Genomic DNA, 24,796 nt, shown 5'->3' on the forward strand with positions numbered 1-24,796 from the left:
GGGAGGAGGGCTGAAAGTTATGTTGATTACCAATGACCAATGATTTAATTACTCATGACTACATAAGGAAGCTTTCATAAAACGCAAAAGGACTGGGTCCAGAGAGCATCGAGTTAGTGGAACACGTGGAGACACCTGGAGGGTGTCATGCCCTGCGAGGGCATGGAAGCTTCATGCTCTTTCCCACATAAGCATTTCTTTCATCTGGTGTTCACCAGTCTCATTTGTAATATCCTTTATAATAAACCAGTAAATGTAAGTAAAGTGTTTTCCTGAGTTCTGTGAGCCACTTTAGCAAATTAGTTGAACCCAAAGAGAGGGTAGTGGGAATCTTGATTTATAGCCAGTCAGTTAGAAGCACAAGTAAAACAACCTGGGGCTTATGGTTGGCATTGGAAATAGGGGCAACCTTGTGGGACTGAGCCGTCACCTGTGGGATTTGACACTATCTCCAGGTGAATAGTGTGACAGTTGAGTTGAATCAGAGGACACCCAACTGGTGTCCACTGAAGAATGGATTGGTTACTGTTGGGGAGAAATTCCCACACACATTTTGGTTACCAAGAGTCACAAAATGGTGAATATACTAAATACCATTGAAATGTACACTTTAGCTGGGCACAGTGGCTCACGCCTGTAATCCCAGTACTTTGGAAGGCCAAGGTGGGCAGATCACCTGAGGTCAGGAGTTCGAGACCAGCCTGACCAACATGGAGAAACCCCATCTCTATTAAAAATACAAAAATTAGCCAGGTGTAGTGGCACATGCCTGTAATCCCAGCAACTCGGGAGGCTGAGGCAGGAGAATCGCTTGAACCCAGGAGGTGGAGGTTGCGGTGAGCCAAGATGGCGCCATTGCTCTCCAGCCTGGGCAACAAGCGTGAAACTCCGTCTTAGAAAAAAAAAAAAAGAAATGTACACTTTAAGATGGTTGATTTTATGTGACATGAATTCACCTGACTTAAAAATAAATAAATAAATACAAAGAAACAGATTTTCCATGAATCTCATGAAGCTTTTGGGAGGGGCTCTAACAGTATATTCATAGGATCATATCTAATTTTTTTTTTTTTAAGATGGAGTCTTGCCCTGCTGCCCAGGCTTGAGTCCAGTGGCGTGATCTCAGCTCACTACAACCTCCACCTCCCAGGTTCAAGCAATTCTTCTGTGCCTCAGCCTCCTGAGTAGCTGGGATTACAGGTGCACACCACCATGCCAGCTAATTTTTGTTATTTATTTATTTTTTTTTTAGTAGAGATGGGGTTTCGCCATGTTGGCCAGGCTGGTCTTGAACTCCTGGCCTCAAGTGATCTGCCCACCTCGGCCTCCCAAAGTTCTGGGATTACAGGCATGAGCCACCGTGCCTGGCTGGATCGTATCTAATATTATAATTTTAACTTTTTATTTTCTTAAAGAGGGCCACTGTGGTAGACACTATAAGCACCCCCTCCCAAAGATGTCCATGTTTTAATCCTCAAAACCTGTGAATGTTATGTAATATGACAAAGGGTAATTAAGGTGACAGATAGAATTAAGGTTGCTAATCAGCTGGCCTTAAAATAGGGAGATTATCCTGGATTGTCTAGGTGAACCCAGTATAATCAAGAGTCCTTAAAATGGAAGAAGGTGGGCCGGGCGCGGTGGCTCACGCTTGTAATCCCAGCACTTTGGGAGGCCGAGGCGGGCGGATCACGAGGTCAGGAGATCGAGACCACGGTGAAACCCCGTCTCTATTAAAAATACAAAAAAATTAGCCGGGCGTGGTGGCGGGCGCCTGTAGTCCCAGCTACTCGGAGAGGCTGAGGCAGGAGAATGCCGTGAACCCGGGAGGCGGAGCTTGCAGTGAGCCGAGATTGCGCCACTGCACTCCAGCCTGGGCTACAGAGCGAGACTCCGTCTCAAAAAATAAAAATAAAAAAAAATAAATAAAATGGAAGAAGGTGACAGAGAGGAGGTCAGAGTGAAGCAGTCTAAGAAGGACTTATCTGTTGTTGCTGGTTTTGAAGATGGAGGAAGAAGCCACAACTCAAGGAATGCAGATGGTCTCTAAAGCTGGAAAAGACAAAGAAACTGATTTTTTCACAGAGCCTCCAGAAAGGAACACAGCCCTCTTGACACTTGAGTTTTAGCCCAGTGAGTCCTGTCTGGACCTTTTAACTACAGAGCTGTAAGAGAAATTTGTGTCATCTAAAGCTACAAAATTTGTGGTAATTTGTTATAGCAGTGATAGAAAACTAATACAGCCACCTTAGATGTGCATACTTCAGGCACCGCAAAACTTTTATCTTCCGCTGACAGGGAATATAAAGAGTACAGGCTTTGAAGTTGGAAAACCTGGTCTTGTAACTTACTTGCTGTGTTACTGTAGGCAAATCGCTGAACTCTTCCAGGCCTTAGTTTCTTCACAGGTACATTGGAGATAATACCTACAAACCTGATCTATTGTGCGGATCAAAAGAGAAAGTGATTAATAAAACTTGGAAAGTGCTCTAAAAATGTTCATGTGTCATTTTAAGTTGTTAATAAAGAATATTAGAGTGACTAAGTGACTCCAAGCTTATTAGCTGGAAAAATATAAGTAGGAGAGCCAATTCTCTGGGACATGCCTGTAGTCCCAGTTACTTGAGAGACTGAGGTGGGGAGAATTGCTTGAGTCCAGCCTGGGTAACATGGGGAGACCTGTCCCTAAAAAATGAAAAAAGAAAAAACAGTTGGAGGGTAAGAAAAGGAAACCAGTTTTGATGAGCTAGCCAAGTTGATTAAAATAAAGCAGATATAATTCTTAATGTTTTTCCAGATGTCTTCCTGATTTTTTTTCATTTTTTTTTTTTGAGATGGAGTTTCGCCCTTGTTGCCCAGGCTGAAGTGCGATGGCGTGATCACAGCTCACCACAACCTCTGCCTCCCAAGTTCAAGCAGTTCTCTCAGGTTCAAGCGATTCTCCTGCCTCAGCCTCGCAAGTAGCTGGGACTATAGGCATGTGCCACCACGCCTGGCTAATTTTGTATTTTTAGTAGAGATGGGGTTTCTCCATATTGGTCAGGCTGGTTTCAAACTCCCCACCTCAGGTGATCCGTCCGCCTTGGCCCCCCAAAGTGCTGGATTACAGGCATGAGCCACCACGCGGCCTGTCTTCCTGATTTTAAGCCAGTGCAAGATAGGAATTTTAGAGCTGAAAGGAGCTTGAAAATCACGTAGCCAGGCCGGGCGCAGTGGCTCACGCCTGTAATCCCAGCACTCTGGGAGGCCGAGGTGGGCAGATCACGAGGTCAGGAGATCGAGACCAACCCGGCTCACACAGTGAAACCCCATCTCTACTAAAATTACAAAAAAATTAGCCGGATGTGGTGGCAGGCACCTGTAGTCCCAGCTACTCGGGAGGCTGAGCCAGGAGAATGGCATGAACCTGGGAGATGGAGCTTGCAGTGAGCGGAGATTGCACCACTGCACTCCAGCCTGGGCGACAGAGTGAGACTCCGTCTCAAAAAAAAACAGAAAATCACATAGCCAAATGCCCCTCCTTCCCCTATACATTTTGTAGATGTGGAAGCTGAAACCCAGAGAGACTGAAAGACTTTATTAAGGCCACTTAGCTAATGAATGATTTGACCAGTTGAATAAACAACTCCCAGGGCTTCACTGTATGAAGCACAATCTTTAAGATAAAAAGTACCCTAGAGAGGAAAACTTATGAAACTTTCAAGTAAGTTGAGTTTTTGTGTGTGTGTGTGTGTGTTTTTTTTTTTTTTTGAGACGGAGTCTCGATCTGTCGCCCAGGCTAGAATGCAGTGGCGCAATCATGGTTCACTGCAACCTCCACCTCCCAAGTTCAAAAGATTCTCCTGCCTTAGGCTCCTGAGTAGCTGGGATTACAGGTGCGCACCACCATACCTAGCTAATTTTTGTATTTTTAGTAGAGACAGGGTTTCACCATGTTGGTCAGGTTGGTCTCAAACTCCTGACCTCGTGATCTGCCCGCCTCTTCCTGCCTCGGCCTCCCAAAGTGCTGGGATTACAGGCGTGAGCCACTGCACCCGGCCGTAAGTTAGAGTTTTAACAAAGAATTAGAGACAAGGATGAGAACCACATTAAAGGTAAAGGGAGAGGGAGAATTTATTTTATAAATGCAAAATTAGAAAGTTATTACTTATGGTGAATACATTGCCCAAATATTTTATCAGGAAAATAAGTTTCCACTGGATTTTAGCTGTCTCAAATTTAGTTGTCTCACCTCCCTACCTTCATTTAATTGTTCTCCCAACGTTTATCTGAGTTTAGAAATTGAAAGATGTGGCCGCTGGCCGGGCGCGGTGGCTCACGCTTGTAATCCCAGCACTTTGGGAGGCCGAGGTGGGTGGATCACGAGGTCAGGAGATCGAGACCACAGTGAAACCCCGTCTCTACTAAAAATACAAAAAAATTAGCCGGGCGTGGTGGCGGGCGCCTGTAGTCCCAGCTACTCGGAGAGGCTGAGGCAGGAGAATGGCGTGAACCCGGGAGGCGGAGCTTGCAGTGAGCCAAGATTGCGCCACTGCACTCCAGCCTGGGCGACAGAGCGAGACTCCATCTCAAAAAAAAAAAAAAAAAAAAAAAAAAAAAAAGATGTGGCCAGGAGTGATGGCTCACGTCTGTAATCCCAGCACTTTGGGAGGCCGAGGGGACTTATCACGAGGTCAAGAGATCAAGACCATCCTGGCCAACATGGTGAAACCCCGTCTTTACTAAAAATACAAAAATTACCTGGGCATGGTGGCACGCGCCTGTAGTCCCAGCTACTCGGGAGGCTGAGGCAGGAGAATGGCTAGAACCCTGGTGGCGGAGGTTGCAGTGAGCCAATATCGTGCCACTGCACTCCAGCCTGAGCAACGAGTGAAACTCCATCTCAAAAAAAAAAAAAAGAAAAGAAAAAAGAAAGATGCTCTTTTTGTTGTTGTTGTTGTTGTTGTTGTTGTTTTTGAGACAGAGTTTCACTCTTGTTGCCCAGGCTGGAGTGCAATGGGCGTGATCTCGTCTCACTGCCACCTCCGCCTCCCAGGTTCAAGCGATTCTCCTGCCTCAGCCTCCCGAGTAGCTGGGATTACTGGCATGCGCCACTATACCCAGCTAATTTTTTTGTATTTTTAATAAAATTTTGTATTTAACCATGTTGGTTAGGCTGGCCTAGAACTCCCGACCTCAGGTGATCCATCCAGCTCGGCCCCTCAGAGCGCTGGGATTACAGGCGTGAGCCACCATGCCTAGTGAGAAAGATGCTCTTAACACTATTTCACCAATAATAAAACAGAAAGTGTTTTTTTTGTTTTTGTTTTATTGAGATGTGATTCACCTAACATAAAATTTACTATTCTAAAGCATACACTTCAGTGGTTTTTAGAAAATTCCCTATGTTGTGTAACCATCACCATTACTCTCAAAACATTTCCATCAACTGCCCCCTCCCCACCGAAAAAACCATACTATTAGCAGTTAGTCCCAATTTTCCCCTTCTCCCATCCCTTAGCAACTACTAATCTAATTTCTGTCTATGGATTTGCTTATTCTGGATATTTTATGTACTGTAAATTGAATTATTAGCATAATATTTTCAAAGTTCATTCATATTGTAGCATGCATCAGTACTTCATTCCTTTTATGGCTGAATAATAATCCATTGTATGGATGTACTACGTTTTGTTTATCCTTTAGTTAGCTGATGGACATTTGGGTTGTTTTCACTTTTTGGCCATTATGAATAAAGCTGCTATGAACATTCATTTACAAGTTTTTGTATAAACATATATTTTCACTTCTCTTGAGTATATATTCAAGAAGTAGAATTGCTGGTTCATATGATAACTGTGTTTATCTTTTTGAGAAATTGCTAAACTGTTTTCCACAGCAGCAGTACTTTCCACCAGCAATATATGAGGGTTCCAATTTTTCCACATTCTTTTCAACACTTGTTATTTTCTCTTTTTGAAAATATTGTTACTATAGTCAACCTAATGGGTGTTAAGTGATTTCTCATATAATTTGTTTAGTTTTATTTTTGGAATAGCATTTCCCACTCTTTTTATTTAATTTTAATTTTTTTTTTTTTGAGATGGAGTCTCACTCTGTTGCCCAGGCTGGAGTGCAGTGGCGTGATCTCGGCTCACTGCAACCTCTTCCTCCTGGGTTCATACAGTTCTCCTGCCTCAGCCTCCCAAGTAGCTGGGATTACAGGAATGTGCCACCATGCTCAGCTAATTTTTGTATTTTTAGTAGAGATGGGGTTTCACCATGTTGGCCAGGCTGGTCTCCAACTCCTGACCTCATGAACTGCCTGCCTCGGCCTCCCAAAGTGCTGGGATTACAGGCGTGAGCCACCGCTCCTAGCCCATTATGGTATTTTAGATGACCACAGTTATAAAGTTGGGTCACATAATTATCAACCATAGTGATATGTGTTTATACATTTCCCCTTTCAACCTATTTCTTTTTTCTTTTTGAGACAGAGTTTTGCTCTTCTTGCCCAGGCTGGAGTGCAATGGTGTGATCACCTGAAGTCAGGAGTTCAAGATCAACCTGAGCAACATGGAGAAACCCCATCCCTACTAAAAATACAAAATTACTTGGGCATGGTGTGCATGCCTGTAATCCCAGCTACTCGGGAGGCTGAGGCAGGAGAATCACTTGAACCCGGGAGGCGGAGGTTGCAGTGAGCTGAGATCGCACCATTGCACTGCATCCTGGGCAACAACAGCGAAACTCCATCTCAAAAAAAAAAGTCAATAAAAGTAAGTAAATCTAATAATCTGATTTTAAAATGGGAAAAACTCCATCTCAAAAAAAACATGGTTCATCTGGTTGTAACTGTTATAGCCATGTGACTGTAATTAGTGTACGTGTTTATGCTTGCAAAAATAGGTATGTTATACTGATATTTTGTTGTGTAAAGTGACCTATGAAGCGTTCTGTCATGACTTTATGTTTCTCAAATAAATCCCCTTTTAAAAATGTAAATAAGGCCAGGTGCGGTGGCTCATGCCTGTAATCCCAGCACTTTGGAAGGCTGAGGGGGGTGGATCACGAGGTCAGGAGATTGAGACCATCTTGGCTAACACAGTGAAACCCCGCCTCTACTAAAAATACAAAAAATTAGCCGGGTGCGGTGGTGGGCGCCTGTAGTCCCAGCTACTCGGGAGGCTGAGGCAGGAGAATGGTGTGAACCCAGGAGGCGGAGCTTGCAGTGAGCCGAGATCACGCCACTGCACTCCAGTCTGGGTGACAGAGCAAGACTCCCTCTCAAAAAAAAAAAAAAAAAAGTAAAAATGTAAATAAATACCTTTTAAATAATTTTAAAATTAGTTTTCCAGAATGATAGTTTTGGAATTTTGAGCTTTCAAGATTTCAACACTTGAGGTTATGCCTTTTAGGATTATGATCAGCTTCCTGTCTCTTAAGAATGAAAACAAGCAAGCACATACACTCTCAGCACTTTGACCCAGAATTTTAATGGAAGTTCTCATGAGTTCGATAAGGCAAAAATAATAATAATAATTATTATTATTATTTAGCCGGGCGCAGTGGCTCATGCCTGTAATCCCAGCACTTAGGGAGGCTGAGGCGGGCGGATCACTTGAGGTCAGGAGTTTGAGACCAGCCTCAACATGGAGAAACCCCCGTCTCTACTAAAAATACAAAATTAGCCGGGTGTGGTGGTGCATGCCTGTAATTCCAGCTACTCGGGAGGCTGAGGCAGGAGAATTGCTTGAACCCGGTGGCGAGGTTGCAGTGAGCCGAGATCGCACCACTGCACTCCAGCCTGGGCAACAAGAGTGAAACTCTGTCTCAAAAAAAAAAAAATTTAAAGAGATCAAGATTGGAGGCTGGACACAGTAGCTCACGCCTGTAATCCCAGCAGTTTGGGAGACCTAGGTGGGTAGAAATTCTGTCTCAAAAAAAAAAAAAAAAATTGGAAAGGAAGAAGTAAAATTATATTCACAAACAACATGGTCATCTTTACAAAAAATCATTTGGAATCTACAAAAAGGCTAATAAAACTTAGCAAGTTTGTAAGAAACAATAAACAAAAATCAATTGTATTTTTATATAGAATTAGCAGACATTTTTAAGTAGATAATAAAATCAGTACTATTTTCTTTCCTTTTCTTTTATTATTATTTTTAGTAGAGACGAGGTTTCACCGTGTTAGCCAGAATGGTCTCCATCTCCTGACCTCGTGATCCACCTGCCTCGGCCTCCCAAAGTGCTGGGATTACAGGTGTGAGCCACCGCGCCTGGCCTAAATCAGTACTATTTTCAGTAGGAGCAAAACATAGTTAAAATTTAGGAATAATTACGACAAAAGATTTGTAAGCCCTGTACACTGAAAGCTATAGAACATTTCTGAGAGAAATAAGAGACCTAAATAGATGGAGAGATAATATCATGTTCATGAATTGGAAGATTCAATATTGTTAAGAACTTAATTCTCTCCAAATTATCTATGGAGTTGTGATATTATGATATCTATATATTGATTTTCATCCATGGTTCCTGGCTTATAACTCCTGTAGCTCTTGTTGTAATGTTGGGGTGCTTTAGGCCTCAGAAGCAGGCGTCAGGAAACAGAATCTCTCTCTGATCTTCTACTGCTGTCCTTTCACTCTCTGATCTACTGCTGTCCTTTCACTCTCTGATCTTCTACTGCTGTCCTTTCACAGGCTCCCTTTTCTCCCCCAAGGCAGGACTGTCATCTTCCCCTGCCTTTCCATAAAGAAATTCCCTGACCTACCTTGTCTGATTGTAGGTCATAAAACCCCTATTTTAGAAAGGGTCCTGCTCCATACCCTGAAGGAAGGAATGCTGCACACAGAGGCCAAGAAGAATCTGAACAAACAGGCCTTGCTGGGTATCCCCATTCAGTCTATTTTAGATCCTACCCTTTTTATCTAATCACATCTACATGGTTGTCAATCATGCCTATCCAATGAAGTCTTCATAAAAGGCCCAAGAAGACAACATTATAGAGAGCTTCCAAATAGTTGAACAAGGGGAGTCTTACAGGAAAGTGAGCAAGAACTCAACCACATGCCAGGAGGGCAGTGTACCGCAACTCCAAAGGGACAGAAGCTCCTGTGATCAGACACTTCCAGACCTTGTCCTGTGTATCTCTTCATCTGGCTATCTATTTATATCCTTTAAAGTATCCTGGCTGAACGCAGTGGCTCACGCCTGTAATCCCAGCACTTTGGGAGGCCAAGGCTGGTGAGTCACCTGAGGTCAGGAGTTAGAGACCAGCCTGACCAATATGGTGAAACCCCATCTCTACTAAAAATACAAAAATTAGCCAGGTGTGGTGGACCATGCTGGTAGTCCCAGCTACACAGGAGGCTGAGACAGGAGAATTGTTTGAAATCGAGAGGCAGAGGTTGCAGTGGGCCAAGATTGTGCCACTGCACTCCAGTCTGGGCGACAGAGTGAGACTCCATCTCAAAAAAATAAAATAAAATAAAATAATAAATCCTGGGCTGGGCACAGTGGCTCACGCCTGTAATCCCAGCACTTTGGGAAGCCGAGGCGGGTGGATCAACTGAGGTCAGGAGTTCGAGACCAGCCTGGCCAAACATGGTGAAACCCCTTCTCTAGTAAAAATACAAAAAAATGAGCCGAGCGTGGTGGCGGGCGCCTGTCATCCCAACTGCTCAGGAGGCTGAGGCAGGAGAATCGCTTGAACCCGGGAGGTGGAGGTTGCAGTGAGCTGAGATCACACCAGTGCACTCCAGCCTGGGCAAAAAGAATGAGACTCTGTCTCAAAAAATAATAATAATCCTTTGTATGACTGGGCACAGTGGCTCACGCCTGTAATCCCAGCACTCTGGGAAGCTGAGGTGGGTGGATCACCTGAGGTCAGGAGTTTGAGACCAGCCTGGCCAAGATGGTGAAACCCTGTCTCTACTAAAAAGTACAAAAATTACAGCATGCCTGTAATCCCAGCTACTCAGGAGGTTGAGGCGGGAGAATCGCTTGAACCTGGGGGGCGGAGGTTGTAGTGAGCTGAGATCGTGCCACTGCACTCTATCCTGGGTGACAGAGCGAGACTCCATCTCAAAAAAAAAAAAAATACAAAAATTAGCTGGGTGTGATAGCAGGTGCCTGTAATCCCAGCTACTTGAGAGGCTGAGCCAGAAGAATCACTTGAACCTGGGAGGAAGAGGTTGCAGTGAGCTGAGATCGTACCATTGCACTCTAGCCTGGGCAACAGAGCAAGAATCCATCTCAAAAAAAAAAAAAAGTATATAAATACACACACACACACACACACATATCCTTTGTAATAAACCAGTAAATGTAAATAAGTGTCTCCCTGAGTTCTGTGAGCCACTCTAGCAAAGAGGATCATGGGAACTCCATCTTGAAGCCAGCTGATCAAACGCACAGAGGCCTGGTCTTGTGACTAGTGGGAAGGAGGAGGTGTTCTTGTGGGACTGAGCCCTCAACCTGTGGTTTCTGAAGCTATTTCCAGGTAGATAATGTCAGAATTGAATTGAATTGGAGGACACGCAGCTGATACCTGCTGCAGAATTGATTGCTTGGTGTATGAGGAGAAACCAACCCACATTTGGTCCCAGAAGAATTCTGGGTTGATTGTTGTGGTGTGAGAACAGTGGAAAAACATGGTTTGAGTTTTTCTACTATCCCAAGAGTCAGTGTAATCCCAATCAAAATCTTTTTTAAAAAATATTTTACAGAAAAAATTGACAGGCTGCTTCTGAAGTTCATATGAAAGGGAAAAATAAGGCCGGGTGCGGTGGCTCACGCTTGTAATCCCAGCACTTTGGGAGGCCGAGGCGGACGGATCACGAGGTCAGGAGATCGAGACCACAGTGAAACCCCGTCTCTACTAAAAATACAAAAAAATTAGCCGGGCGTGGTGGCGGGCGCCTGTAGTCCCAGCTACTCGGAGAGGCTGAGGCAGGAGAATGGCGTGAACCCGGGAGGCGGAGCTTGCAGTGAGCCGAGATCGGGCCACTGCACTCCAGCCTGGGTGATAGAGCAAGACTCCGTCTCAAAAAAAAAAGAAAGGGAAAAATAAAAAAACCCCAAAACTAGAGTAGACAAAACAACTTGAAGACTATGAAGAAAGTTGGAATCCATGAGTGGTGGCTAACGCTTGTAATCCCAGAACTTGGGAGACTGAGACAGGCAGATCACTTGAGGTCAGGAGTTCAAGACTTAGTCTGTCCAACACAGTGAAACCCCGTCTCTACTAAAAATACAAAAAAAAAAAAAAAATTAGGCGTGGTGGCGAGTGCCTGTAATCCTAACCACCTGGGAAGCTGAGGCAGGATAATCACTTGAACTTGGGAGCGGAGGCTGCAATGAGCCAACATAGTACCACTGTGCTCCAGCCTGGGCGAGACAGAGTGATACTCTGTCTCAAAAAAAAAAAAAAAAAAAAAATTGGAGAAGTGGTTCGTTTCCTGCCCAGATCCTGACTGACAGTAGGTTTGAGGGCACAAGCCAAGGGAAGCAGTACCAGAGGCTCAACATGATGAAAACAGCTGTCCAGCAAGAAAGACTAGAGCTTGGTTTTTGTTAATTTTTTTTTTTTTTTTTTGAGACGCAGTCCCGCTCTGTTGCCCAGGTTAGAGTGCAGTGGCACAATCTTGGCTCACTCCAACCTCCGCCTCCCAGGTTCAAGCGATCCTCCTGCCTCAGCCCCCCAGGAGCTGGGATTATAGGCATGCTCCACCACGCCCATCTAATTTAGAATCTTTAGTAGGGATGGGGTTTTTCCATTTTGGTCAGGCTGGTCTCAAACTCCCGACCTCAGGTGATCCACCCGCCTTGGCCTCCCAAAGTGCTGGGATTACAGGCGTGAGCCACTGCACTCGGCCTTGTTAAACTTTTTTTTTTTTTTTTTTTTTTTGAGAGAAGTCTCGCTCTTACCTCACAGGTTTGAGTGCAATGACTTGAGCTTAGCTCACTGCAACCTCCACCTCACGGGTTCAAACGATTCTCCTGCCTCTGCCCCACAAGTAGCTGGGATTTAAGTCGCCTGCCACCACGCCCAGCTAATTTTTGTACTTTTTAGTAGAGACAGAGTTTCACCATGTTGGCCAGGCTGGTCTTGAACTCCTGACCTCAGGTTATCTGCCTGCCTCGGCCTCCCAAAGTGCTGGGATTACAGGTGTCAGCCACTGCGCCCAGCCATTTTTTTTTTTTTTTTTTTTTGAGACGGAGTCTCGCTGTCGCCCAGGCTGGAGTGCAGTGGCAAGATTTCGGCTCACTGCAGGCTCCGCCCCCCGGGGTTCACGCCATTCTCCTGCCTCAGCCTCCAGAGTAGCTGGGACTACAGGCGCCCGCCACCTCACCCGGCTAATTTTTTTTTGTATTTTTAGTAGAGACGGGGTTTCACCATATTAGCCAGGATGGTCTCGATCTCCCGACCTCGTGATCCGCCCACCTCGGCCTCCCAAAGTGCTGGGATTACAGGCGTGAGCTGCCGCGCCCGGCCATTTTTTTTTGTTGTTAATTTTTAAGACATGATTAGAGCCAAAGAAGAGTTGGTGTAGAGATCAAGGTTTGGACAAGGGTGAGGCAAGTGAGGCTTTCATTCTCAAGGACCCATCTTGGGCTTATATTGAGAGGTGACAGCATGCTGGCAGTCCTCACAGCCCTCACTTGCTCTCGGTGCCTCCTCTGCTTGGGCTCCCACTTTGGCAGCACTTGAGGAGCCCTTCAGCCCACTGCTGCACTGTGGGAGCCCCTTCTGGGCTGGCCAAGGCCGGAGCCCACTCCCTCAGCTTGCAGGGAGGTGTAGAGGGAGAGGTGCAAGCGGGAACCGGGGCTGCGTGCGGCGCTTGCGGGCTGGCTGGAGTTCCGGGTGGGCGTGGGCTTGGCGGGCCCCCCACTCAGAGCAGCCAGCTGGCCCTGCCGGCCCCAGGCAATGAGGGGCTTAGCACCCAGGCCAGCGGCTGCGGAGGGTGTACTGGGTCCCCCAGCAGTGCCAGCCCACTGGCGATGCGCTCGATTTCTCACTGGGCCTTAGCTGCCTTCCCGCAGGGCAGGGCTCGGGACCTGCAAGCCCGCCATGCCTGAGCCTCCCACCCCCTCCATGGGCTCCTGTGCGGCCCGAGCCTCTGCAACGAGTGCCACTCCCTGCTCTACCTCGCCCAGTCCCATCAACCACCCAAGGGCTGAGGAGTGCGAGCGCACCGCGCAGGACTGGCAGGCAGCTCCACCTGCAGCCCCGGTGCAGGATCCACTGGGTGAAGCCAGCTGGGCTCCTGAGTCTGGTGGAGATGTGGAGAACCTTTATGTCTAGCTCAGGGATTGTAAATACACCAATCGGCACCCTGTGTCTAGCTCAGGGTTTGTGAATGCACCAATCAACACTCTGTTTCTAGCTGCTCTGGTGGGGCCTTGGAGAACCTTTGTGTCGATACTCTGTATCTAACTGATCTGATGGGGACGTGGAGAACTTTTATGTCTAGCTCAGCGTTGGTAAATGCACCAATCAGCGCCCTGTCAGAACAGACCACTTGGCTCTACCAATCAGCAGGACGTGGGTGGGGCCAGATAAGAGAATAAAAGCAGGCTGCCTGAGCTAGCAGCGGCAACCCGCTCGGGTCCCCTTCCACGCTGTGGAAGCTTTGTTCTTTTGCTCTTTGCAATAAATGTTGCTACTGCTCACTCTTTGGGTCCACACTGCTTTTATGAGCTGTAACACTCACCGTGAAGGTCTGCAGCTTCACTCCTGAAGCCAGCGAGACCACGAGCCCACCGGGAGGAATGAACAACTCCAGACGCGCCACCTTAAGAGCTGTAACACTCACTGTGAAGGTCTGCAGCTTCACTCCTGAGCCAGCGAGACCATGAACCCACCAGAAGGAAGAAACTCTGAACACATCCCAACATCGGAAGAAACAAACTCCAGACGTGCCACCTTAAGAGCTGTAACACTCACCGCGAGAGTCCGCGGCTTCATTCTTGAAGTCAGTGAGACCAAGAACCCACCAATTCTGGACACAATATGATCTTGAGAGTGTGTGCCTCCTTAAATTTTATGTTTCCTCACCTGAAGGTAATCCTGCCCCTTATGGGACTCAGAACATGATACCCCAACATATGGCACCTTGGCAATTAAGAAAACTAAAGAAGCAAGATCACATTGACCTTCCCACCTGCTTTCTCATGCACAATGCTTTCATAAAGGAATTATTTAACCTACCTCACCTGAAAGCAGGATATAAGACCCTCATTCCAGGCTGGCCCAGCCCCATATTCAGAGAAAAGGAATGCTACTCAGCAGAAAGGAATGCTCCTCAGAGTGGCCAAGAACAATCTGAACAAACAGACCTTGTCATATTTCCCCCACTTCCCCTACCCCAGTTTATTACCATTAGATCATACCCTTTGTCCAGTCGTGTTCTCCACAATCATCTACTTCTTTCAGCAGACTTAGCATTTAAAAAAACACAATTTTCCCTGGGTCTTTGGGTCTTCATTTCTGAAGGCTCTTATGTCTTATAAAACTTTGTTAAATTTGTTATGCTTTCCTCTTATTAATCTGCGTTTTGTTATGGGGTGTTATCTGTGAACCTAGCAATGGGTGAGGAAGACAATACTTTTTTCTCTCCTATGCCCTGGTGGGGAGCTCTCTAGACAGACAAATGAATAGCTTAGGCTTCTCATCATCCATATACCCACACTCTCTCTTTTTTTTTTTTTTTTAAACAGAGTCTCCTTCTGTTGCCCAGGCTGGAGTACAGCTTGGGCTCACTGGATCCTCTGCCTCCTGGGTTCAAGCGATTCTCCTGCCTCAGTCTCTCGAGTAGGTGGGACTTCAGGTGCATGCCACCAGGCCCGACTGATTTTTGTATTTTTAGTAGAGACGGGGTTTCACCATGATGGCCAGGTTGGCCTCGAACTCCTGACTTCAAGTGATCCTCCCGCCTTAGCCTCCCAAAGTGCTAGGATTACAGGCGTGTGCCACCATGCCCAGCTGCACACTCTCTTACATTTCCCACACCTTGAAATTTCCCTCACTGCCCACCCTAAATACAGTACCATGAGACGCAAATCTTAGATTAGATTTCAAAGGAAGGGCAGTGTCACTTAGTTCCATTAAGGCCTACCTGTATCCTCTGTGGCCTAGACTGGAGGTGGATATGGGGAGAGTGATTTCCAAGATAGACATAGCTCTGTTACCTTCACTCCCTGAGTCCAAGCCCAGTTGAATACCTAAGTGGCTTCTCATTCTTTTTTTTTTTTTTTTTTTTTTTTTTTTGAGACGGAGTCTCGCCCTGTCACTCAGGCTGGAGTGCAGTGGCATGATCTTGGCTCACTGCAACCTCCGCCTCCCAGGTTCAAGCAATTCTCCTGCCTTAGCCTCCTAAGTAGCTGGGATTACAGGCATGTGCCACCACATCCGGCTAATTTTTGTATTTTTAGTAGAGACGGGGTTTCACCATGTTGGCCAGGATAGTCTCGATCTCTTGACCTCGTGATCCACCTGCCTCGGTCTCCCAAAGTGCTGGGATTATAGGTGTGAGCCACCGCACCCAGCCGTGGCTTCTCATTCTTATCCTTAGAGATTGCTGGCATCCCCTGCCTCTTACCACTCTTCCCATCCTTCCATCAGCTTAGACCACTCAAGTGCTTTCACTACAAGTTTCCTTTATTGTCATCACTAGGCAGCTCCATTTTGATCTCAGAGCTAATAGATGAATCCACTTTCTTCAATATGGCCACTCTCTCAGCTGGGGTCTTCTTCCCTAATCTGTGTGTGTGTGTGTGTGTGTGTGTGTGTGTGTGTGTGTGTTGGTTTTTTTTTGAGACAAAGTCTCACTCTGTTGTCCAAGCTGGAGTGCAGGGGCACCATCTCAGCTCACTGCAACCTCCACCTCCCAGGTTCAAGCAATTCTCCTGCCTCAGCCTCCCAAGTAGCTGGGACTACAGGCACGTGCCACCACACCCAGCTAACTTTTTTTGTATTTTTAGTAGACACAGGGTTTCACTATGTTGGCCATGCTGGTCTTGAACTCCTGACCTTGTGATCCGCCCACCTCAGCCTCCCGAAGTGCTGGGATTACAGGCGTGAGCCACCATGCCTGGCCCTGAAATAAAAAAATAATTATTATTCTTTTTTTTTTTTTTTTTTTGAGACAGAGTCTCGCACTGTCACCCAGGCTGGAGTGCAGTGGCGCGATCTCGGCTCACTGCAAGCTCCGCCTCCCGGGTTCACGCCATTCTCCTGCCTCAGCCTCCCAAGTAGCTGGGACTACAGGCGCCCGCCAACACGCCCAGCTAATTTTTTTTTGTATTTTTAGTAGACACAGGGTTTCACTATGTTGGCCATGCTGGTCTTGAACTCCTGACCTTGTGATCCGCCCACCTCAGCCTCCCAAAGTGCTGGGATTACAGGCGTGAGCCACCATGCCTGGCCCTGAAATAAAAAAATAATTATTATTCTTTTAAAAAAAGAGTTTGAGGCCTTGGGTACCTTGAGTTAAAGAGGCTTCTAAAGGAGAACCTGGGGGATTCCAAATCTGACAGCTACAATTTTGCACAAAGCCTTACTCAGTGTTCTCCACTCATCACCCCCTTTCTTTTTACCTGCTTCCCTTGTCTTCTGCTCATCTCCTCTCCTGGCGAGTTGGTGTTGGTTGTTGTCAGGAAGCCTCAGCTCCTCACAATGGGAACTCCCCAGAGGGCTCCTTGAATGTCCTCATGACATGGCGCCTAACTCCCCCCAGAATGAGAGATTCAGGAGACAGTGAGAAGGAAGCCACCAAGCCTTTACGTCCTAATCTCTAAAGTCACTGTAGGGGAGAAAATTAGCATCTTTATCTACTATCACCCTAGGTTTGTGGCAGAGATACCCATAACAAAATATTAAATACAAGAGAAAAGCATACAAATTTATTTAATAAGTTTTACATCATATGAGAGACATAATAAGGAAATGAAGACCCAAAGAAACAGAAAAAAACTGTATTTTTATGCTTAGGTTCATGTAGAGTGGACTATCATACGGTATGATTGGACAAAAGTGGGTATGATCTAATGGAATGAGACCACCACTTCTCCTGTTGTGCTTCCCAGCTTCTCCCCAACCTCCCCTTTTCCCTAATTTATAAGACAGGAGAAAAGGGAGAAAGCAAAAAGTTGGAAAGAAACAGAAGTAAGATAAATAGCTACACGACCTTGGCGCCATCACCTGGCCCTGGTGGTTAATAATAATATTAACCCCTGACCAAAACTACTAGTGTTATCTGTAAATTCCAGACATTGTATGAGAAAGCACTGTAAAACTTTTTGTTCTGTTAGCTGATGTATGTAGCCCCTAGTCACGTTCCTCATGCTTACTTGATCTATTATGACCCTTTCACGTGGACCTCTTAGAGTTGTAAGCCCTTAAAAAGGGCTAGGAATTTCTTTTTCGGGGAGCTCAGCTCTTAAGACAGGAGTGTGCCGATGCTCCTGGCGGAATAAAAATCTCTTCCTTCTTTCGTCCAGTGTCTGAGGAGTTTTGTCTGCGACTCATCCTGCTACAGTAATGGTAACAAACTGGAGAAGGCCTGTTTATTCACAGCTTCTTGGCATCTCTGCATTTTCATTCTTTTCTTCTGGGCATAGGAAGGAGGCCCTGGAAATAGGGTCTTATTACCTTATTTTGTAAGAAGGTCAGAGAATTCTTTTAGGGCCTGCTTCATGGGAGAAAGTCAGGGGAAGGTCAGAGAGACCTTCCCTGTGAAACCATCCCCACGGTGTTAACAATAATTACATGCCAGGCTTTAGATAAAAGTATAGGTTAAGCATTAGTCAGGTTGTCCTATGACTCATTTTCCTATAGCCTCTTATGGACCATGTAGGCCAGGACATAAACCATGAATTTCCTTATTGTTCTTGTAGATAGCATCTTTGACGTTAGGAGCCTTACAACTTTTCATTTGAGATGTTTTTCAGAACTGACGCCAATGAGTCCAAAGACCACACCAAGGAACCAAGTTGGTCTGAGAATGCAGTTTCTTCAGCTGGGCACGGTAGCTCACGCCTGTAATCCCAACACTTTGGGAGGCCAAGGCGGGCAGATCATGAGGTCAGGAGTTCGATACCAGCCTGGCCAACATGGTGAAACCCCGTCTCCACTAAAAATACAAAGATTAGCTGGGCATGGTGGTGTGCACTTGTAATCCTAGCTACTGAGGAGGCTAAGGCAGGAGAATGGCTTGAATCCAGGAGGCAGAGGTTGCAGTGAGCTAAGATCATGTCACTGCACTCCAGCCTGGGTGACAAGCAAGACTCTGTCTCAAAAAAAAAAAAAAAAAAAAAAATGCAGTTTCTTCACCTCCATCCTATGATGTCACCCTTCACTCTTTGAACAATCAACACCTTGGCCCACTACTCATCCAAACCCCTTAAGGTCCCTAGACCCAAACTCTTTGAAGAGGTGGTTTTGAGGTTTCTTCTCATCTCATTTGGTGGCCTTACAATTAAACCTCTTTCTCTGCTGCAACCTGGAGTCCTGGTGCATTGACTTTCTGCACATCAGGCAACACACCCAGCACAATCACCCCTGCACATGCTGTTTCTCCATTCATTTCTTCAGCTTGAATTCTTTTTTTTTTTTTTTTTTGAGATGGAGTCTCACTCTGTCACCCAGGCTGGAGTGCAGTGGCATGATCTTGGCTCACCGCAACCTCCACCACCCGGGTTCAAGCGATTCTTATGCCTCAGCCTCCCGAGTAGCTGGGATTACAGGCGCCTGCCACTGCGCCCAGCTAATTTTTGTAGTTTTAGTAGAGACGGGGTTTCACCATCTTGGCCAGGCTGGTCTTGAACTCATGACCTCATGATCCACCCACCTTGGCCTCCCAAAGTGCTGGGATTATAGGCATGAGCCACTGCGCCCGGCCTTTTTTTTTTTTCTTTTTTTGAGACGGAGTTTCACTCTTGTTGCCCAGGCTGGAGTGCAACGGCACGATCTTGGCTCACCGCAACCTCTTCCTACCGAGTTCAAGCATTCTACTGCTTCAGCCTCCTGCATAGCTAGTATTACAGGCATGCGCCACCACACCCAGCTAATTTTGTATTTTTAGTAGAGACGGTGTTTCTCCATGTTGGTCAGGCTGGTCTTGAACTCCTGACCTCAGGTGATCCACCCGCCTCAGCCTCCCAAAGTGCTAGGATTATAGGCGTGAGCCACCATGCCCAGCCGAATTATTTAATATGTCAAGGCACCATATTTTAAGGTAGTGCATCCTGCACTGCATCTGGAACACATGCCACATCCCTTCTGCTACATTCTACTGGTCAAAGCATCCCTTCTGCTACATGCTACTAGTCAAAGCAAGTTACAAAAGCAGGCAAGATCCAAAGGTTGAGGAAATAGACCCCTACCTCTGAGAAGCAGCAAATAATTTGTGGCCATGTTTAATCTACCACAAAGAATTTGGCCAGGATCAGAGATGGATGCCCACACTTTTGTCCTTTGTGTTACTGAACTGGAGTTTTGAAGAGGCCATCACACGGTCTACCCCCTTTAGAAGGAGATCTGCAAAAGCTTTAAACGTTTGCCCTGAGCTCTCAGTTTCTGTCGTTTTTCCTTTTCCCATCTCTCTCTCAGCCCCACCCCCCTTTCCTTGCTGCCCCATCCTCTGTAATTCAGCTACAGCCAAGCTGTAGCTTTTCCTGTCTGGCCCTACCCAACTCAGGGACCCATTCTTCTCCCCATTTCGAGCCCCATAGGCCTCCTCAACTCTCTCTGGAAAGGAGAAACCGGCTCAAAGTGAGTTGAGTGGAGAATTGGGAAAGCTCTTTGAGACTTCTGGAGTTCCCAGTAGCAAAAGGAAACAGGATAACAAAACAGGGTGAAACCTGAATGATGGCATGGAGGGGCTGGTGGGGGTGCTCACAAGAAATAGGATGGAAAAGAACTGAAAATGGAAAGTTGCCCTTACCTTCCCTGACTTGAGGGACCTGTGACTCTAGGCAATTGAGGCTAGTTGTCTTGCCAAGGTGATAGCATGTAATAGCCCATAATTACCCGTAATGACTTCATGAGGCTCAGCCTAGGTGGGAGCCCAGGCATTTCAAGATAATGTCTTTTCTTCCCTTTGTATTCTGAGTGTGTTAGCTCCCTGCATGGATTGAAAGGTGCTTATTAACACAAGTGCCCTTGTTAATTAGGTCGGTTCTGACTTACGTGCTACTTATTACATACTCAAGTCAATACGGATAAGTGTCCTGCTTCTGGGCTGGGGACAGAGAAAAAGCCAGAAAACCCACTTCTCCTCAAAAGGTGTCTCTGGTGTCCAGAAAGGACAGATGATGTTTCATTTTTATGCTGCTGGGATGAGCTGAGGGAAGGGGAGAAGCAGGAGGCAAACCCTGATGGGGGGCTGCTGGAAGGAGACAGCTCACAGGACACCACCACCACAAGCTGAGCCTCCACTTTCCCATCTGTGATGTGGGGCTTAGAACCAGAGTATTGGCATGAGAAAGGATTAGAGATGAATGCCCACTTTTGTCCTTGTAAGAAAAAATTGTGGGACTTTGTATTTTTAGTAGAGACGGGGTTTCACCGTGGTCTCGATCACCTGACCTCGTGATCCACCCGCCTCGGCCTCCCAAAGTGCTGGGATTACAAGCGTGAGCCACCGCGCCCGGCCGAGACTTTGAAATTAAGTAGGAGTCCTGGCCTAAATAGTTCATCCTTCCAGATTATCTCTTATCTCTTCCTAGTTTTTTTTTTTTTTTTTTTTTTTTCGAGACGGAGTCTCACTCTTGTCACCCAGGCTGGAGTGCAATGGCGTGATCTCGGCTCACCGCAACCTCTGCCTCCCAAGTTCAAGCGATTCTCCTGCCTCAGCCTCCCAAGTAGCTGGGATTACAGGCGCCTGCCACCATGCCCAGCAAATTTTTGTATTTTTAGTAGAGACGGGGTTTCACCATGTTGGCTAGGCTGGTATCGAACTCCTGACCTCGAGTGATCTGCTCACCTCGGCCTCCCAAAGTGCTGGGATTACAGGCGTGAGCCACCACGCCCGGCCCCTAGTTTGTCTTTGATCAGGATATTTTACCACTCTGTAGAGATAAAAGTTGACTTGTAAACATCTGATAGTTACACAGTTTCCTTCTAAAGAAATGCAAATTGCATCCATTGTACAGTGACATGCAGTTGATTCTATTGCTTTGGTATGATAGGGTTCATGACATACTACGCCAAAATGTGGCACCTCAGCATTCGAGAAAACAAGAGAAGCAGGGAGGTTTCTCTGGCCTTCTCCCACTGTTCTCCCCTGAAGCAGGCCATAAAACTGAATTGAACTTCTCCCGAAGTAGGTCATAAGGCCCTCATTTCAGAGGGGTTCTCTCTATATCTGGAGAAAAGGAATAAAGACACAGAGATGCCAAGAAGAATCTGAACAAACAGGCCTTGCTAAGTTCCCCCCAGTTCCCTCCCGCTCCTGTCTCTGGCTCCTCTGCCTTTCCCAGAACACAGGGAGAGGCTTTCTCTGAAGTTCCCTTATCTGACCAAGGGAAGTTTCTTCAGAACGAATGCAGTTGTCTTGGGCCCTCTCCCTACAATCTCATTAAACAGAGAAGATTAACTCACAGGAAAGAAGACTGGAGTTGACACCAAACCCGGAGCCCAGACGAACTTTGTGACACGATATTGCCTGTTCTTTGGGCCCATTCATTCCCCCAACAATCATTTACTCTTTCTCTAAAATTGCCTAGAGCCCCCACCTCCCTTACTCCTATGAAGAGGGCATTTAAGCTTCAGCTATCTGGCTCTTTGAGTTTACTTTGTGTGACTCTCATTTGTGTGACTCTCTTGCACTTGCATATTAATGAATTCATAAGCCTTTTCTCCTATTAATCTGCCTATTGTCCATTTATTTCAGCAGATGCAATTATCAAACTTTCAGCAAGAAAGTGTAAACTTTCCTGCAATACACTTTTGTCTTTCGATCATACTTCTGCATTACTGCCCATAAAAATACACAGATTTTTCAGTTCGTTTGGGTCTTGGTTACTGAAGGCTCCTATGTCACATAAAACTTTGGTTAAATAAAGATGTATGTTTTCATCTTGCTGATCTGTCTTTTGTTATGGGGTCACTGCCATGAACCTTGCAAAGATTAGGGAAAAGATAATACTTTGTCACACATAAATATTGACCAGTTTTTTCAGTTCTTCGAGTTTTGCATCCACTTGTAAATGCATCTCAACATTCTTTATCTGATAGTTTTCTTTAAAATTGACTATAATATTCAAATTATATTAACGAGAGTTTCCTTATTAATTAATGAGTTAAATGTTTTGCATTTTATATCTGTGTAATATTTTAAAATATTAATCTTGTTGCCAGGTTTGGAGGTTCATGCCTATAATCCCAACACTTTGGGGGGCCAAGGCAGGCAGATCACTCGAGCTCAAGAGGGCAACATGGTGAAACCCTGTCTCTACCAAAAAGTACAAAAAAAATTAGCCGGATGTGGTGTCACAAGCCTCTAGTCCCAGCTACTCAGGAGGCTGAGGTGAGAGGATCACCTGAGCCCAGGATGTGGAGGTTACAGTGAGCCAAGATCATGCCACTGCACTCCAGTCTGGGTGACAGAGCAAGACCCCTCTCAAAAAAAAAAAAAAAAAAATTACTCATTTAACATTCTACAGAAGAAGAAAAGTAGGCCCCAAGAGGAGGTGGGACTTACCTGAGATCACACAGCTCATTTGTCCCAAAGCATGACCAGAAGAAGCCAGGCCTCCTTTGGCTTCTTTAAGTTCAGTAATCACTGAGGTACCTCACAGGATTGTCTTCAGAACCAGAAGGTGGAAGAGAGAAGAGAAAGTGGTGTGAAAGTGAATGACGCCAAGCAGAGGGGAGGGCTTCCTCTCTGGGCTGTGGTGGCTCGTGAGGTCCTGGGCTCCAGGACTCATAAGGCAGTGATGTGAGCACGGCTAGGGGTGTCAGCCTCTTGAGTTTCCTTAGCTGCCCTGCTTCCCTCACAGGGCCCTGGGGTGAGGGGTGAGGTGAGAGAGGAGGCCTGTGAAAGTGCTGTGGTGGCTTTTAAAATATGCCCACAAATTCTTTGATATTCCTCCCTTCAAGAGGTGGAGCCTTGGCGGGCACGGTGGCTCATGCCTGTAATCCCAGCACTTTGGGAGGCCAAGGCGGGCAGATCACCTGAGGTTGGGAGTTAAAGACCAGCCTGACCAACATGGAGAAACTCCGTCTCTACTAAAAATACAAAATTATCCGGGCGTGTTGGCACATGTCTGTAATCCCAGATACTCAGGAGGCTGAGGCAAGAGAATCACTTAAACCCGGGAGGTGGAGATTGCAATAAGTCGAGATTGCACCATTTCACTCCAGCCTGGGCAACAAGAGTGAAACTCCATCTCAAAAAAACAAAGAAAAAAAGAGGTGGAGGCTTAAAAAGGTAGAGCCTAGGCTGGGCGCGGTGGCTCACACCTGTAATCACAGCACTTTTGGGAGGCCGAGGTGGGTGGATCACCTGAGGTCAGGACTTTGAGACCAGCCTGGGCAACATGGTGAAACCCCCTCTCCACTAAAAATACAAAAATTAGCTGGGCATGGTGGCGGGCACCCATAGTCTCAGCTATGCAGGAGGCTGAGCCAGGAGAATAGCTTGACCCCAGGAGGCAGAGGTTGCAGTGAGCCGAGATCATGCCACTGCACTCCAGCCTGGGCAACAGAGCAAGACCCTGTCTCCAAAAAAAAAAAAAAATGTAGAGCCTAGAGCCTAGTTCCCCTCAAGGGTGGATTGGATTTAGTGACTCACTTCTTACAAATAGAATAAAATGGAAGTGATGCTCTGTGTGTCTGTGTGTGTGTGTGTGTGTGTGTGTGTGTGTGTGTCAGAGAGAGAGAGAGAGATGGTCATAAAACAGCACTGTGGCTTCCATCTTGGTGATACTCTCTTGGATTTCTTACTCTGGGAGAAGCCAACTGCTCTGAGAATACTCAGGCAGCCCTGTGGAGAGGCCCTTTGTGTGAGGAATTGAGGCCTCCAGCAAATAGCCATGTGTAGTGAATTCCAGGGGCGCAGGGGCTCACACCTGTAATCCCAGCACTTTGGGAGGCCAAGGCAGGCAGATCACGAGGTCAGGAGTTCGAGACCAGCCTGACCAACATGGTGAAACCCTGTCTCTACTAAAAACACAAAAAAATTAGCCAGGCGTGGTGGCAGGCGCCTGTAGTCCCAGCTACTCGGGAGGCTGAGGCAGGAGAATAGCTTGAACCCAGGAAGTAGAAGTTGCAGTGAGCCAAGATAGCGCCACTGCACTCCAGCCTGAGCTACAGAACAAGAATCTGTCTCAAAAAAAAAAAAAAAAAGAAAAAAAAAAAGAAAAGAAAAGGAAAAGGAAAAAAAAGAAAGAAAGGAAAAGCTCGATATCACTGATCACTAGAGAAATGCAAATCAAAACCACAATGAAATACCACCTCAAACAAGTCAGAATGGCTATTATTAAAAAGTCAAAAAATGGCCAGGCACGGTGGCTCACACCTGTAATCCCAGCACTTTGGGAGGCTGAGTGGGTGGATCACGAGGTCAAGAGTTTGAGACCAGCCTGACCAACATGGTGAAACACTGACTCTACTAAAAATACAAAAATTGGCCGGGCGTGGTGGCTCACGCTTGTAATCCCAGCACTTTGGGAGGCCGAGGTGGGCGGATCACAAGGTCAGGAGATCGAGACCACGGTGAAACCCCGTCTCTACTAAAAAATACAAAAAATTAGCCGGGCGTGGTGGCGGGCGCCTGTAGTCCCAGCTACTCGGAGAGGCTGA

The 24,796-nt window shown here is 46.4% G+C and overlaps 1 long non-coding RNA gene across 1 annotated transcript; it reads left to right on the forward strand.

Annotated features, from left to right (window-relative positions):
* Window positions 1-7,649: 7,649 nt before the first annotated feature.
* LOC134734175 (uncharacterized) lies at window positions 7,650-24,386 on the forward strand. Its single transcript, XR_010117512.1, has 2 exons — window positions 7,650-20,540; window positions 20,663-24,386. It is a non-coding gene; the product is annotated as an uncharacterized lncRNA (long non-coding RNA).
* The last annotated feature ends 410 nt before the right edge of the window (window positions 24,387-24,796 follow it).

The sequence above is a fragment of the Symphalangus syndactylus genome, chromosome 12, assembly GCF_028878055.3.
Source record: "Symphalangus syndactylus isolate Jambi chromosome 12, NHGRI_mSymSyn1-v2.1_pri, whole genome shotgun sequence".
In the NCBI taxonomy this organism is placed as follows: domain Eukaryota; kingdom Metazoa; phylum Chordata; class Mammalia; order Primates; family Hylobatidae; genus Symphalangus; species Symphalangus syndactylus.